This window comes from Adiantum capillus-veneris, chromosome 13 (assembly GCF_014529385.1).
Source record: "Adiantum capillus-veneris isolate H3 chromosome 13, ASM1452938v2, whole genome shotgun sequence".
Classification (NCBI taxonomy): domain Eukaryota; kingdom Viridiplantae; phylum Streptophyta; class Polypodiopsida; order Polypodiales; family Pteridaceae; genus Adiantum; species Adiantum capillus-veneris.
Window position 1 is genome coordinate 89339219 of NC_140943.1, and position 18634 is coordinate 89357852.

Sequence of the window (18634 nt, forward strand, 5' to 3'; positions counted from 1 at the left end):
GCAGTTCTCAAATCAGGGCAGGTCTCGACAAATCATCAAATCGCTTCTTGGCAGCGGCGGTTCTCGGCAGTTCTCAAATCGGAATCATGGAGAGTAGTTGCTCACTCACTCTATAGTGGATAGCCTTGTTAGTATACTCTGCACATCAGCAAGGCCCAACGGAGTCCCAACTTTTTTTCGACGACCCATTGTTTCAAATCTGTCATTGTGAGTTCGTACAGTTTCGTATAATGTGTATTTCGTACAGTTTTCATACAGTATTTTCAAGGTAAGATGCCAAATTTCCTAGTTTGCTCCTGATCCTACGCTTTCCCCCCATTGTTGAAGCTTAAGTCTAGTACAACACCCTCACAGATAGAGGTGGTGACTTTGAGCCCCTGCTAACTGCGAGTGATCTTGTCTCAAAAATATCACTCCCCACATTCATTGAACACAATAGTGAAGAATTTTCTCTTGGCACAACCAGGTTGTGAGCTTATTTTGTTCCTGAGGCATTGGATGACACAAAATCTTTCATTCTCTTGGACTGCCATCCCCTCTAAGACAAGGTATCGATAAGTTCATGAACAAGAATGTCTCAAGAATGTTCACACATCTAGACAGGCATTGCCATCGAAGTTCCTCATGAGCATAGTTAATAACTCTTCTATGGTGAGCTCTTCAACAAATTGTGAGATAAACCTATGGCTTGATAAGGTTCTGCAAGGGACTAACTACTCAAGCCCACATATTTTACTTACTCCTTCCTTGCAACACTTGATTAAACTGGAGTCCTCTCCTCAAATCTTTATCTCTCAAGGGGATGTCAGCAGCTCTTACAGGTCTTGTATCCATTTATGGTCCCCCAGAAAGACATTCCATTGTACTCCTGGCAGGCTGAACAGGCTTTGCTTATCATGGAGTATACCTACTGCATAGGTTACAAGTGATTGCCTAATTAGATCTTGTGTAGCCCCAATAGCCCTAGCAGTTTCCCTGGAATCCTAAGGCCATCGTTACTTCAAAGCCTGCTTTAAAGGTGTGAATGTAAATGCCTGATTTCATTGCCTGCAAAATGTAACTACCACGACTTGACAATGATCGCATACGCACGCACAATGCACACTGCGGGTAGATTGGCATAATACACACTTGAGCGATCTTCAAAGGATCTTCATGAGAGAGCCTACAACGATCTCAGATCCTTGGCGATGCCCTACCCTGTGGCATCTCCTTCAGTATTTTTTTGTGTATTTGATAATGTAGAGTGTGACCAACACAAAGTGCATTTTGCACAAAAAGCTCCTACTTTATGTATTGTCTCTTGCGTGGCACAAAAAGATCCTATGTTCTCCTGTTCCAAACTCACATCAACTTTGTCAAAAGCAGGCATTATTGAGACATCCTCACCGTGAGCGTGTGGTCTCTTGAGGCTTTCAAAATATGGTTATGAGTCTGAGTTGCACATGCAGGTGAGAAAGCACTTGCGAAGTCTGAGAGCTAGAGCATCTGTCATCCGAGTATCGACGCAAAGCTTGCATCTCCATGCCAACATCACCAAAAAATCAGAGAGGAGCAATGGCGGGACGTAAAGGACGCCCTCCTGTTAGGTACATTTTCTCACCATTTTTTTGATGTCATTATTATACATGTAGAGGTGCCCGTCGATGTGCATGCCTAAAAGAAAATTGTATAAAAAATAATGTATATATTTTTACAAAAGCAAATTGCTTCTAAAACTACCCGTTGACGAGAATGTTTGTAGCTTGCTAAATTTTATTTAGTGTCTAAAGACTTGCATGTTAACGTGAATGCCTAGAGACGATGTTTACATATGAAAAAAAGTTTTTAAGTCATCCAAGCTTGCTAAATTTCAGATTAATTAAAATGTCAATTAGTGTCTAAAAACCTGCATCTTAGCATGCATGTTTAGAGAAAAGTGATTGATGTTTCAAAAGAGATTATTTTTGTTTTTTATATTCAATATTAAGAAACCCTCATGTGAGGTGTCCATTGTATTATTATATTTTTTGAAATTTTGTTCCACATTCAAAGGAGGTGCTGTCCAAATATTTTCAAAGATTGATTGTGTATTTTATTGAAGGTCAACGTGCATGTTTAAAACCAATGTTTCATTAGAGAAGCAGAATATATTGTTGTATTTCTAGAATTTGTTTTTATGCACAAAAGAGGTTCTAGTCATACATGTTACATGTTAGCGTGCATCTTTACAAGCAATGTTTTGTTGGAGATAGTATTTATTTTTTGTCTTCAATCTTTATTTTTTGTCTCCTCCAATGGACTATGTAAAGATTAAATTCTGTTTGAAACATTGCTTATAGACATGCATTTTAACATTCATGTTTAAAGGCAATGTTTTCATTGTTAACGTTCATGTTTAGAGGCAATTTTTCATTTCTTATAGACATGCATGTTAAAGTTCATGTTTAGAGGCAATGTACAAATTTTTTGAGATGTTGATTGTGTATTTTATTTGTAGTCCATCTCGTGGAAGATTAAAGAAAAATCTACGTAATGAAAAGTCTACACAACCACTTGAAAGTAGTGAACATGTGTCATCAGTGTCGGTAACAGACATGTCAGAGTGTCATGGCATTGAAGAGGAAGAGATTCACTCTATGGATGTTGACCAAGGGTCTATGCACGAAATTGATGACACCTTGGCTCCTGAAGAAAACGAACTTCAAATTATCCCTTGGGAAATGCGAGATGAGGTAATTGCAGCTGCAAAGATTGACGAGGAGCAAAATATTTTTATGCATAGAGGTGCCGATGTACTTCAGACCACACGTATGTTCAGTTGCTTCGAATGTCCTCCTATACCATTGTGTAGGTTGATTCCATATGCTAGAGTCAGAGGTTTAAGAGATGATTTAGGTGGATTAAAAACTGCTTTTGCAAGGGAAGGATATATGCAAGAAAAGGGAGCTTTCATTTTTTCACTTTGGACATTTAAGAGAGAGCAAACCATTTCTACAGGTAAGTTGAAGCTTCTTAAATTTTTAAAGTGAATCTCTATTTTAAAAATTCTTTTTGAATCCACTAATTTTGGTTTCTTGTTTTGAAGATGACATCAAGGAAAATTGGGATCCTCTTTGGATAGAAATCAATGAGGAGTATGAGTTGGAGCTCAAAAGCCAACCAAGGTTTGTAGATCTGTCAGACCGCATGTTTTATGTTTACCATCGCACACTTGCATGGACTGAAGCTATCAAAGAGAAGTTTTCCACCTCAAAGGAGAGACATTGTAGGGTCCTTCGTACTATCATAGATCCCACCAAGGTTCCTGAGATTGCATTTCTAAGTAGCTTGCAATGAATGAATGTGTGAGTATCTACTAAAGCATATATCTTGTTGTTGAATACTTTATTATGGAAACAAATCAATATGGGTTTTTGCAGTATGAACATGCATGCTTTGGTGGCCACTCACATACGGGATGAGATTGTGAACACCAATCACATATGTGCAGCTGAACATGAAAGCTACCTAAAAACTCCCCCCGAAAAAGACCAGAAACTAATTGCATCTGTGCGAAGAAAGTATGCTAAAGGTGCAGAACCTTGGTATCCACTCACACGACGCTACCTTGGCATGCTAGTTTATGATGTGAGTTTTGTTTTTTTTTTTGCTTGCAAATTATTTTTAAGTCATTTGAAGAACTCTTAGACAAATTGATTTCTTTTTTAGATTCAATAACTAAAGAGAAAGAGTCTAGATTGACTCAACTCAAGCAAGGAATGCCTGTAGAGGATGTGAAGAAGGAGGAGAAGGGCATTCATCATGAGATAATACATAAATATCAAGAACTCATTGGAAAGGTACACTTCACCAAATAATCAAACAATAGTCATTGTGTTTGTTGGGATTAAAGCCCAAGTGGCCTCTTATGCGGATATGGCCGGCCGCCCGCCTAACTCACTTACCTCTAACTCTTTGTATATACTAACATATTCTTTGTGAATACTAAGGATTTGGGAGATAACCCTTCTAACAGATCTCTGCGTACTGTGTACTGTGTAAGCTCACTGTGTGTGTGTGTGAGAGAGAGAGTCGACCCACGCTCCGCTCCGCGACTTCAATTGGTATCAGAGCCTTGGTTCAGTGCGGATTTGCGCAATCGCGCGCGCGCGCACTTTTCCGGCAGATTCTGGATCCGGAGTTCGAAGATTCACACTCGGCGTTCCGGGAGCGTTTCCTGCAGGTGACCTGGGGTTTTACCCCCCTTTCGAAGCCGTTTATGCCCTCAGAATTTCGTTCTGAGCACTACAGCAGAAGATAGATTTCAGCCACAAAGAAATCCGTCTTGTGTAGATTGGCAAGCAGGAGGTGGTCGACATCAATATCGACATCGACATACATCACTTATTCGTCTTCAGAGCATCATCTATAGACCAGGTACACATATATATCATCAGATATATATATTGCAGTCTGCATTGCTACTTCTTGTGCTTGCCAGGTTCCAGGGGAGGTGTGGCCATACGACGGCTTGACACCACTGGCATGTATTGCAGATTGATGTACTGTGATTGTGGGTCTGCTAGTTGTGAGTCACGCTAGCAGACAGACCGCCGCAGCGGTCATAGGACAGTGATTGGTCTATTATAGGATGTATGCTAGTTCTGGGCAGTTTGCTGAGCCATCTGAGAGGGTCGTGTGTGAGGTTTTTTGAAGCCAAGCACTGGGGGCTGGGTTACCCAGTGTGAGGTGGATTAGGTTGCTGGAGTTCCCCTCTACACGCATCCTCTTCGGCGACTTTTATCCCTTAGGATGTATGACTTTGTGTAGACACTGGATTGCATCTTATGCGTCAGGCCGTTGAGGCATTGTTCAGGGTTCAGTCTTGAGACAGATACAGGTTCTGTCATCGCCCAGAGAGGAGACAGTGTATGCTTACAGGACAGCATATTACAGGGATTTTTTAGATTTGTCATTGGTCAGCTATTTATGATTGTTTCTTGAGCTATCTTTTGGTTCCCAGAGCTCAGTTTACAGGGGAGACTCTGTCAAAAATTTTCAAAATACTGACAGTTCCTGAGGAGAGGTGTTCAGCTTGTTGATTACAGCTTGTTTACTGTGTACAGAGGCCAGTTTACAGGGGAAACTCTGCCGGATTTTTCTCAGGAGTAAACAGTTTGGCAGATATGGCATCTTCTCACAGTGAGACTCTTTACAACATAAAGAAGCTGGATGGCACAAACTTTCCATTCTGGAAGAAGCAGATTTGGCAGGTTTTGGTGCAGAAAAAACAAGTGAAGCCACTGAAGCTCAAAGGGGAGAGACCAGAATTTATGGCTGAAGATGAGTGGGAAGAGCTTGACGAGTTAGCTTGTTCCACAATCATGCTGACACTGGCAGAAAATGTTTACTTCAACGTAGCAGAAGAGACTACAGCGTATGGCGTATGGCAAAAGCTATGTGATATGTACGAGAAACAAAGTGCTGCTTCTCAGATTTACTGGCTCAAGAAATTGGTGGATTTGAAGATGAAGGAAGGGACAGCCATGTCAAATCATCTGAATGAATTTCACTCAATTTTCAGCCAGTTAACAGCACAAGAGATAGTCTTTCCAGATTCAGTGAAGGCTATGTTTCTCTTAATCACTTTGCCAGACAGTTGGGATACTTTTCGTACAGCGTTAAGTAATTCTGTCGTGCCAGAAGGTCTTACAAGTGCCAATGTAGAAGGCAGCTTGCTCACAGAGGAAGTGAACAGGAAGAACATTGACAAAGGCAAAGGCAATAGTGCTTTGGTCGTTCGAGGGAGACAACAGTTTAAAGAGAAGAAGGGTAAGAAGGCACAAAACCGAAGTAAGTCTCGTGATTCGAAGTCAAAGGATGACATAGAATGCTACCATTGTGGCAAGAAGGGTCACATGAAGCGAGACTGTACGAAGTGGAAACAAGAAAAAGGCAAAACAAAGAGTTCTGAGCAAGATGAAAAGAAGAGTTCAGTGAAGATTGAAGAGGTGAATGTCACAGGATCTGGTTCAGACAGTGATTCTGGTATAGCAGCTGGTGACATCTTCCTTACAAGCAATCTTGATTCTGTTTTCTTGACTGCAGAGGATGGACATGCTATGAGTGATTGGATTATCGACTCAGGGGCATCTTTACATGTTTCTCCGCACAAAGAGTGGTTTACATCATATGTGGCTACTAAAGATTATGTCAGACTTGGCAATGAGCAGGTTTGTGACATACTTGGAGTGGGAGATGTGCAGTTGAAGTTTCAGAATGGCTCTTCTTTATGGCTCAAGAATGTCAGACATGTTCCAGCAATCCGAAAGAGCTTGATTAGTACAGGGAAGTTGGATGATGCGGGTTATGTGACAGTTTTTGGGAACAGCGCTTGGAAGATCTCCAAAGGTTCGATGACTGTAGCACATGGCAGCAAGTCAGGAACTCTGTACACTTTACATGTTTCAGAGGTTAAAAACCATGTAATTAATGTGATTGAGCAGCCAAGTGTGTCACTGTGGCATCGTAGGTTGGGACATATGTCAAAAAGAGGAATGGAAATACTTTCTCATTATGGTTATTTGCCTGGCTTTTCATTTCAAGATTTCGAGTTTTGTGAGCATTGTGTTTATGGTAAGCAAACACAGGAACCGCACAGATCAAAGAGGAATCGTAGGGACGAACGGTTAGCTCTTGTACACAGTGACCTATGCGGACCAATGCCTAGTTTGTCACTAGGGGGAGCAGCGTACTTTTGTACATTCATAGATGACTATTCTCGCAAAGTATGGGTTTACTTCTTGAAGCACAAGGATGAGGTGCTCAAGGTCTTTAAGACATTCTTGCAGCTGGTGGAGAATCAGAGTGGTCAGAAGCTGAAGTGCTTGAGAACTGACAATGGTGGAGAGTACGTTTCCAAAGCTTTTCAAGACTTTTGTGAAGAAAAAGGGATTAAGCGGGAACTTACTGCACCATATAATCCTTCACAGAATGGGGTTGCAGAACGTATGAATAGGACCATACAAGAGAAGGTCAGAAGCATGTTGTCAAATGCTGAGTTGCCTGATGGATTTTGGGCGGAAGCAGTGGCTACAGCAGTCCATTTGATCAACAGGTCTCCTAGTAGGGTTCTGGATAAGAGTGCAGTGGCCGAGATGCTATGGACAGGCAAGGCACCTTCGTATAAGCATCTCAGAGTCTTTGGTTGTGAAGCTTATAGCCATATTCCTAAGGAGTTCAGAAATAAGTTAGAACCAAAGAGCAAGAAGTGTATATTTCTTGGCTACGGAGAATCGGGCAAGATGGGTTACCGGCTTTGGGATCCTGAGTTCAGAAAGCTTATTCGTAGCAATGATGTGCATTTCAATGAAGCCAAGTTTCACGCTAAGCCAGAGAAGACAGAGGAGATCAGAAGAGTTGTCTTCAGGGAAGATGGACCTAGTGCTAGCACATCAAGACAGCATGGTCAGGCTCAGGAACAGCCTATAGTGGCTAGAGAGGCAGAATCAGTTGTGGTGAGACGTTCTGAGCGTGTCTCCAAACCACCTGATCATTATGTGCCATCTCTAAATTATGTCATGCTCACAGATTGCGGAGAACCATCTTGTTACAAGGAAGCATTACAAGTGGTTGACTCGAAAAAATGGCAGTTGGCCATGCAGTCAGAGATGACAGCTCTGCATAAAAACCAGACATGGAAGTTGGTTAAATTACCACAGGGCAAAAAGGCTCTACCTTGTAAATGGGTTTACAGGTATAAGATCACCGCTCATGATAGTCAGCCAAAGTACAAAGCAAGGCTTGTTGCCAAGGGCTTTAAGCAAGAACAAGGCATTGACTTTGATGAAGTCTTCTCTCCAGTGGTCAAGATGACTACATTGAGATGCTTTCTTGCATTGGTTGCTATATTGGATTTGGTGTTGCACCAAATGGATGTCAAGACAGCGTTCTTGCATGGTGATTTAGATGTGGAAATTTACATGCAGCAGCCAGAAGGGTTTGTTGAGAAAGGCATGGAACATTTGGTATGCCAGTTGTTAAAGAGTCTTTATGGCTTAAAACAATCACCGAGGGCATGGTACCATAAGTTCCACCAGTTTATGCTTTCTCAAGGCTACAAACGTAGTGAGTTCGATCACTGTCTATATACAAAGAAGGCTAAGGATGGCAGTTGGCTGATCCTTATTTTGTATGTGGATGACATGTTGATTGCTGGCAAACACTTGGAAGAAATTTCAGCTTTGAAGTCAAAGATGGCAAAATCGTTTGACATGAAAGACATGGGTGAGGCAAGTCATATACTTGGTATGCGCATTGAGAGAGACAGATCAAAGAAGTTGATTTGGTTATCTCAAACAGAGTATATTGACAAGGTTTTGCAACGTTTCAATATGGAGAAGGGAAAGGCATTGAGTGTTCCATTGCCACCATATGTGAAACTTAGCAAACAAGATTGTCCTGTGTCTGAGGAAGAAAAGGCTGAAATGGATAAGATTCCATATGCGTCTGCAGTGGGTAGTTTGATGTATGCAATGATTGCTACACGTCCGGATATTGCATTTGCAGTGGGAGTGGTTAGCAGATATATGTCAAATCCCGGCAAGAAACATTGGGAGGCAGTGAAAGGTATCATGAGATACTTAAAACATACAAAGAGTATGCGCATATGCTATGGTAGTCAGGATTTGAGTGTCAGAGGATACACTGACTCAGATTATGCAGGAGACTTGGATAAGAGGAGATCTACATCAGGCTATGTCTTTACATTGGCTGGAGGTGCCATATCATGGCGATCTCGATTACAAGATTGTGTTACGCAGTCTACTACAGAAGTTGAGTATGTTGCAGCAAATGAGGCATGCAAAGAAGCTATTTGGCTTGGTAGATTGGTTGCAGACTTGGGAATCAATGCAGATATGCCAGAGTTATATTGTGATAGTCAAAGTGCTATACAATTGGCAAAGAATCCAGTGTTCCATTCGAAGACTAAGCATATTGATGTGAAGTATCACTTCATTAGGGAAGTACTTGAAGACAAGCAGATACAACTGCTGAAGATCCATACCAAGGACAATCCTGCTGATCTACTCACAAAGGGACTTCCAGGAGAGGGCTTTGTGCATTGTCGTGAGTTATTGGGCATTGGATAGATGGCAGCCATGTAAATCTTTGTACATTTATGTTCATAGATTTACAGTTACTTAAAGTGCCACATTGGACTTTAAGTGGGAGGTTGTTGGGATTAAAGCCCAAGTGGCCTCTTATGCGGATATGGCCGGCCGCCCGCCTAACTCACTTACCTCTAACTCTTTGTATATACTAACATATTCTTTGTGAATACTAAGGATTTGGGAGATAACCCTTCTAACAGATCTCTGCGTACTGTGTACTGTGTAAGCTCACTGTGTGTGTGTGTGAGAGAGAGAGTCGACCCACGCTCCGCTCCGCGACTTCAGTGTTGATTGTTGTTATGGATGTGAAGTAAAATTTCATGCTCTTTGTATTGTGTTGTAGCTCTTGAATATTTTGGATCCCAATCTTGGGACAAACTGGTTGGCAAAGATTATGTCACTCAAATGGGGACATGATAGCTGGGCACTTTAGAGAAGCTAAACTTGATTGCACTCCATGATGCCCCTATGTAGAATAGAATCCAATGGGTTTCATTACTCGATTCTGATAGGATCACAAGGACTGCTTTTGGTTTGAAGAAGGGAGATAATTTATTTTGACAGTGAGTATGATTTACTAGTTATTTAATGTTTGGCTTGCTTTGTCTAAGAAATAATATTTGTTGTGGTGTTTTTCTTTTTTGAAATTTGTAGTTGGCTGCGTAGAGAAGGCTACCTTGCTCGTGTCTATGAGAGAGCAACATAGCTTGTTTTGGACAATTCAAATGTGCCAGGAGGGGCACCATTGCCACATGAATGCACATTGGGGTTCTACTTTGATGAAATTAAGTTTGAAGCTAGGCCTTTTCTCTATCCTTTGGAGGTTTCTTTGGAGGCCAAAAGCAAAGATGTAGAGAAACAAGCACTCAAGAAAGTTGATACTTTTCGAATGGCAGCTCAACGATTGGCTTACAGGTTTGTAACAATTTTGATCTTGCTTTGTATGTCACTATCGAGTCATGTGTTCAATGTTTTTGTTTCTTGTTAGGTTTTTGTCACTTTTGGTTTCAAAGGGGATCTTGCCAACTCTCCCATTTGTGGTGAGACAGTGGGCACAGACTGCGTCAAAGGACACATATATGTACCCCCCTAGCATGCCCACTTTGACAACATGGGAGAGAGATACATGTCCATGGTGGTTAGATATGGTGCAGGGTCACATCCTTGAGAGAGAGAAAGAGCTTCGAGAAACCATGCTTCGGGATGTAGCAGCAGAGGCGAGACAACCACCACCTACTACTTCAGAGGCGAGACAACCAGGTATTCTTATGTCATTCTTTAACTTTTATGTTTTCATGTTGTTGATTCTTGTAGGTTCAAAAACTGTTGTATATGTCTTTTAAGGTGTCCACTTGTCTAGTGAGAGGATGGAGACTGTGGTTGATACCACTATTGTGAAAGATGTTCTAGAGCATGGTAAGTGTCGGAATTTTTATTGTCGACTTTTATTAATACTTTGTGAAAAAGTTCACATATCATAAATATGTTGTCGCAGACTCCTCGGGCTTGATTGTTGTTAGGAGGAGCATACAATTTGTCTATGTTTTGGAGTCTCCTTTGCGTTAACCAATGCTTCCTGTTGATACACGATGTATTGCTATCGTTGGCGATTACATTTCTATCACTGCAAACTATAGAGAGGGTACTCGCAATGCATCGTGGAATCTTGTGCATCAACATATGTCTCGAGTTCGCTCAAGCGGTGTGCCATACATTCGTGGGGGAAAGTTTGTTTTGTGGGCCGCAGATTTTGTCTTCTTGGATCTTCTTTTTGGTGGATTGCATATTGGTTCTTCTTCTCCATCTCGTTGGGATATTTGCACTGAGGAGCATGTACGATCTGCTATCCATTTGACTTTTTCTACACTTGTAGATTCTGGATGGCTGCTCATTATGGCTTCTACTGCAGGTATTTTTGTTGGGTTTGATTACTTGCATTAATATTATTTCATAATATCGGTAGTTTTTCTTACAGGAACCTATGAATAGGAGAGGTTATTGGATGGGTGGAGAGGTTCTGTCGTGCTTCAGAGATGGTGGTACATCGTCGCATTATAGTGCTCCATCATAGTTCATATGGATATGTTGAGAGTTTATCTGGTCAAATTCAGGTATTGTTTTCACTTCAGTATTGTATAGTTTTGTTGAGGCTCTTTCTTCAATGTTTCTTCAATGTTGTGGTTTTGTAATTTGATTTGCAGTGCCAATGCTCTATGCTACTTATGGTACATAGGATTGGGATGCAGCCAGCATGCTTTGTGGATGAGAGCACCACTATGTTCTCTCGCTTGGGTCTCCAGCCTTCAGATTCGTTCATGACACACCATCTTTTGGAGCCTTCCTTAGCTAGATCAGGATCGAGGATGCCTTGGCGGGGTGAGATGCAGCGGAGCCAGGCTTTTGTTGCAGCTTTTGTTGAGCTGCTTTGTCGACGTGGAGGTATTTGTTTGGAGCTTGGGTGTGGTACAGCTCCCGTTTTGGCTGCATGCTTATCATCTGAACGAGCATGTGCTGTGCTTGACACCGATGAGTCTCTTATTAGAGACTATGTGGTTCCCTTGCTTTGCCCTAAAAAGCAAAGCCGAGAGGAGGCATCTACCTCTCTAGATGTTGAGGATGAGGGTGACATGCCATCGCGTGTCGACCCTTATGATGACTAGTGAGACTTCGCTCCTACTATGACATTGACATTACTTTTGTGTTTTTGATCTTTATGTTGTGTTCCACTTTTTGGCATTTATGTATCTTGCATAAGAATTACGTCTAATGTTATAGATCCATAGATTAAATTTTGATTACATGCATAATAACTACATATACTTTTGTTTGTTTGTGGAAGTGCATTGCCAATTTATGCAGAGGCAGTGGCTCAAATAATGGCAAAGGAATTGAGATACGACTTTCATATCTGTGAAACGCGTCATAAACGCAATGTTTTCATTGATGACAAATGTGACTCTTCATAGAGTCTAAGAATTATTAGCGAGTGCTTATGATGTAGAGTTTAAGTATTGACAAATGGACATATCATTCCTTCTATGATTTTGAAAGTGAATATTTTGAAATCCTCATGTGAGGTGTCCATTGGACCATGGTTAGTTTGAAATTTTCTTCATTTTACAAAGGAAGCTTTGTCCAATTTTTTTAATGAAAGGCTCTTGTATTAATGATTTGACAACATAATTTGTATTATGGATAATACATAACATTGTGAATTGATGAGACGAATGCGACTCCTTCAAGAATCTAGAGAATTATTGGCAAGTGTTTGTGATGTAGGGTTTAGTTATTAACAAATAAGATAGTGTTTGTGAAAATGTAGCTTATTGAGTTCATTTTCTTGTATTATGATTCACTTCCCTATTTTGTTTGCTCTGTGTTTTGGGTCTTTATGTTATGTTTCACTTTTTGGCATTTATGTATCTTGCGAAAGAATTACGCTTAATGTTATTAATGAGATCCATAGATTGAATTTTGAGTGCATGCATATTGACTACATTCACTTTTGCTTGTTTGTGGAAGTGCATTGCCAATCTATGTAGTGGCAGCGGCTCAAAGGAAGGTGAAGCAATTGTGATACGACTTTCATATCTGTGAAACGCGTCATAAACGCAATGTTTTCATTGATGACGGATGCGACTCTTCATAGAGTCTAGAATTATTATCGAGTGCTTATGATCTAGAGTTTAAGTATTAACAAATGGGATAGTGTTTGTAATACTATAACTTGTTGAGTTCATTTTCATGTATTATGATTCACTTCCTTAATTTGTTTTCTCGGATCTGTATTCGCTAGGAAAATGTCGCTCGGGGTATGGTAAGACTCGCTATGACTATATCTACTTAGGACACAAGGATGTCACTACGAAGATCAGTGTCAAAGAACATAATTATAGAGATGTCCAGCTACTCAAGAATGGGAGATACCTGCTTGGCTGCAAAGCAAAGAGCATATTTGGATGTGCGGAGCTTCAGAGTGTGGAAGTCTAGAAAAACAAGATTGTATTCTCAATCGACTAGTGTGGGATGAGACGTATGTACCAAAGCCTTTTTTGAAAGAGATGCTCAAACCATTTGGATGGCAGTAAATACTAGCCACCCTTGATGTGTGTGTGAATGATGTGACACTAACAAAATTCTGTAATGAGTAAGGATATGATATAATTTCATTCCAAATGATGAGTGTCATCTTGAATACAAATCAAAATCAGAAGAACCTGACGTGGAGGAAATTACAGATTGCGAACGCATAGTGGATGAGATCTCCATAAGAGACCTTAGTGAAAATGATGAGGAAGAATTCCAAGACTCCAGGGATATACCTGTACAGGATGACACAGAAGATGAGCTCTCTAATAGCTCCGATAAAGACATCAAACTCAGGGATCGACAAGCTGTTTTTTACAAATTTCCCAACCAAAAACCACAAACACAATGGAGATACCAGGAAATATGCGTGAAAAAACAAGATCAAAGAAAACAAAAACCTATAGCTCACTCAAAATATAAACCGTAGTATTTGAGGCTGGTTGAAGCAACTGATTTCCTTAAAGACGAGATCTCAAAGAGGTGCATGAAACCCATCTCAGCAGAAAAAGGAAATCCAAAAAGGAAAGCAAAACCAAAATTTGAACATGAGAACATCTTTAAAAAAGAAAAGAAATCATAAAAAACAGAGCACAAACAAAGATACAAAGAATTGAAACGCACTTTGAAAGAAGTTTTGATAACAAAGTTGGAAACTGAGGATGACTCCGACAATGTTAGGTTTGATGCACCTTCCCACTACAAAAGGTACACCATCCAAGACAAAAAGATAGTAGTTCAAAAGCCAAAACAAGGCCCGAAGGAACTTGGAACCTCATATGATGGGCCAAAAAAATCCAAGTGCATAGACCTAGCAGAACCAGGAGAGGAACCTAAGCCAGCATACATTGCCACCGACCTCATGGGAGAATAAGAGAAACTATTGATAGCAACACTCCCACAATATAAATATGTGTTTGTATGGTCGTTTAAGTATTCAAAGGGAATAGATCCAAAAAGCTATCAATGCATGACACCCCTTAAGAGTGATGCCAAACCGTACAAACAACATCCTTATACGTACAATGAGACATTTTCCAAAAATATTATAGAGGAGATAGACAAACTCAAGGAATTTGGAGTTTATTTATGAGATTGAACACAATGACTGGGTGTCCTCGATTGGGATAGTGCCCAAAAATAATGGAAAATTATGGGTCTGTGTGAATGTGAAACAGATAAATGATGCTACCATTAGAGACAACTATGCCCTATTGATAATAGATCATGTGATTGAGAGAGTTGCATGGAAAGAAGCTTATAGTTTTTTAGATGGGTTCTCAGGCTATAGCCAGTTGACCCTAAAACCAAAGGATCAACACAAAATGTCTTTTGCAATAGAATGGGGCATATTTTCATATAGGGTGATGCCTTTTGGCTTGACCAATGCACCTGTTTCCTTTCAAAGACTAATGAGTCATGAATTTAAGGTAATTTTTGGAAATATACATGGATGATCTATGTGTGCATTCTCAATTGAGGAGTGATCACATAACACACTTTGAGAAAGTCTTTGAGAAGTGGAGATCTTACGGTATTTAGTTAAACCTCGAGAAATGTGTCAAGGCATAGTAAAATCTTGGGACACATTGTGTCCAAAAATGGACTTTCCACTGATCAAGATAAGATACAGATGATTGCTGCACACTCAAGACCAACTAAAGTAAAGGAGGTACAAGACTAGAACAAGATCTTCCATGTCCATGTGGATGCATCAGCCTATGCCATAGGATGCATATTAGCTCAATCTGGACAGAAAAAATGGATTTCCCAATTGTTACTCCAGTAGACAGCTAAAAATTACAGAGAAGAGTTATACCACAATGGAAGGAGAAGGCCTAGGGATAATCTATGCCATCAAAAATTTTAGACACTACCTTCTTCCAAACAAGTTTGTATTTTTGGTCGACCACCAAGCATTGTTGTAGCTTGTAAACAAACCTTGCAATACAGGAAGGGTTGTTCACTAGTATATAACATTGCTTGAGTTTGATCTCATTGTGGTCATCAAGAAAGGTACAACACACAAAAGAGAAGAGCATCTTTCGAGATTGTTCCATGGAGAATCATCCGAGGATATTGATGATGACCTTTCGGATACTTATCTGTCCAACATTGAAATGGTTCCAAGGTGGAGTGAGGAGGTCATTTCTCTAGTCACCATAGGATCAATATAGGTGGAAAGACAATCGTCAATCATTAATCAAACCAAAAATCTCTAGCTTTTAGATGGAGGGCTATACAAGAAAGGTAACAACAATATCCTAAGACTATGTATACAGTCGGACGAACACAAATCTCTAGCTTTTAGATGGATGGCTACAAGAAAGGTAACGACAATATCTTGAGACTATGTATACAGCCAGACGAACACAAATACTACATGAGACTTGCTTGTATACAACACACGGGGTTTCATGAGGGGAAAATGCAAAAATTTCAAACTGATGAGACTTGGTGTCTACTGACTAAACATGGCAAAAAGTGTCCATGATTACATAATAGCATGTGAATCCTGCAAGAGACAACCATGAGTGGAACACGCCACGCTATTTAGAGTAATTGTAGCAACCAAATGGAGTACTTACATTATTGAGTACTGAAACGCCAAGACCTTCTCGAAAGGATTGGGTAACGCACAAATGATAACTATCGAGGAGGAAGAAAACTACGTGCTGATCTCAAACCAATTGTACCGATGGGGAAAAGAAAACCAATTGAGATTGTGTGTTATTGAGAGAAAAAAATTCTCTATCTAGAACAAGCACATGCATGCGAGCCAGGTGGACATTTTTCTGCTGACAAAACAACAAAGCTAATACTTCTTGCAAGAATATGGTGGCCAACCATGTTCATAGATGCAAAAACATATGTAAAAAAATGTAATGAATGCCAATGAACTAAGGCACCTCTGTGGAGCCTCCTGCATACCGCATACATGCTCAATATATTATAGTAGCAACAAATTATTTGACCAAATGGGTGGAAGCGAAGGCAACACAAAAAAATGATGCACAAACTATGGCACAATGCCTATTTGAAAACATCTTTACGAGATACGGCCTACCCATGCCATTGAGATAGTGAGTGATCAAGGAACCCACTTTGTGAATGCTATCATTAAAAGTTTACTCAATGAATCATGGTGGTTCATCGTAAATCAGCCCCCTATCACCCACAAGCTAATGGACAAGCAGAGAGTACCAATAAAACCTTATGCACAGTACTAAACAAAATAGTGAGTGACCTAAGAATAGAGTGGAACCTAAATCTACACTCAGCATTATGGCTTTATATGGAAGCATTTAAAACTTCAATTGGTACCTCTCCATTTAACCTTGTGTTTGGAATAAATGCTATAATACCCATGGAATTCTTTATTCCCATACTTTGAGTTGCAGCACAGCTAGGTTGGATGGGACACAAACTCTTTGAAAGAATGAACATCTTGGAACAACTAGATGAAACAATATTAAAGGCAGTATCAGGGATATATGCCCAAAAACGACAAATAAAGGCTTTCCATGACCAACATATAATAAGCAAGGAGTTTCAAAAAGGGGATTATGTACTGGTGTATACCCTAAAGAAACACTCCAAAAAACTCAAAAAGCGAGGGATGTGGCCTTTTGTGATCCATGACATATTGCAAAGTGGTGCCATCACAATTAAAACATTGGCAGGTGAGGAGATGTCTAATAAGATAAGTGGATGCATGTTAAAAAAGTATCTTCTTCCATTAACAGAAGAGGAGCTAGAAACAGTTCATGTGGCAGTTGAGCGGAAAAACAAAGCCCATGCTATTCATGCACAGGCCAAGGAAGAAGCTTGACTCAGGTATTAAAGCAGAAAGAACAAGCCAACCATAGGGAAACTTGGTATCAATGCAAAGTCCTCAATCCTCCTCCAATAATATCAATTCAGATGGAACCTACATGGCTTGGTGGTATGGATGTCCAAATTATCCTTCAACTTCCTGATGGTTCCACTGAACGAGCACTGGTAGACATAGAAGCACGAGCCAATGTCATTAAATACTCGACATTCTTGAGAATGGGACCTCTAACACCAAACCAAAGAAAACTCAAGGTAGCTAATCAAGGTACAATGCTCAACATGGGTCAAGCCAATTTATCAATCAATGGCAATGGACACATCTTCCCTCATCAATTTCATGTAATGGAAGATACCGATCTTAACAAAGCAGTGATTCTTGGAGTACCTTGGATGCGTACATACAAAGCAACACCAAATTGGCAGGATGACACCTTACAACTCAAATTCAATGACACATCCTTCACTACTCCAGTAGCACAAACATATCACTTTTGGGAAATTCAACCTCTTTTAGAAAAACTTAAACCTACAGCATTGTGTTCAACAAAGGCAATTAGATAGAAGTCCATCATGCAGACAAATCCAAAAAAAATATGGGTTCCCAAAAGAAATTTTACCCACATCCAAAAACCTCTAATTGGATATACTTCTAAAAACACAAAGCTTGTTCCTCCAACAAAACAAAAATTGTCCACAATTCTTAAGATATCAAAGCCAATCAAAACCACCCACAAGCACCAAACAACAACCACATGGCAATGGAGACCAAAAAAACATCCACAACCAAAAGGATCAGAGCCTCCATGCTACCCATTACAAAAACTCAAATGGGTTTTGAAACAAACCAAAACAACTAAAGAGGATATCCTGTCAAGGTTACCACCATCCAAGAATGTGTGCATCCTCTTCAAACCCTTGTATTTGGGCTTGTAACTTCAAAGAAACTTTGCCAACAATGGCCACTGAAAAAAAAGTTTAGAACCCACATCTCACATAGCACATTGTTACCCCATGCATCTCTTCAATTTGCATAATAGCGCCACATTACACAGCCTTGCATAGACACATAGTTTACGTCCATGCATCATGCCAATCCTTCATCGGGGGGACGACTTCAGAATGGAAAGAGGGGAACAACATGACCATGAACTAGCAGCAAGATGATCATAACTTTGTATATGATGTTTTCTTGTTAATTTTTGCCTTTTCAATATTACTTAGCCATATTGAAACATTCATGAGAAGTAAGATGCTACACTGAGATGATGTATATATGAGTGACCATAATAATATTGGTAATTTTTTTGCCAAATAATAATAATTATTGGCAATTTTTTTAAATTTCAAGCTAAAAAAAGCTAAGAGAGAAAAAAAATTAATAAGTTGAGCTAGGACAATCAAAATAAAGTTCTGAAAGTAAATGCCAAATCTACCGTAAGCAAGGGCTTCAGACATGGAAAATGTGGCAGGGTTTGGCACTTGTTAAAATTTTGGGACAACCTATGAGGGATCAAAACTGCATATTAAAATCAAATTTGGCGTTAAAATGTACAAATGATGAACCGTTTCAATCATGG

At 40.0% G+C, this 18634-nt stretch overlaps 1 pseudogene; it reads left to right on the top strand.

Annotated features, from left to right (window-relative positions):
- The first annotated feature begins 1557 nt into the window (after positions 1 to 1557).
- On the top strand, positions 1558 to 12100 carry LOC147444423 (uncharacterized; annotated as a pseudogene).
- The last annotated feature ends 6534 nt before the right edge of the window (positions 12101 to 18634 follow it).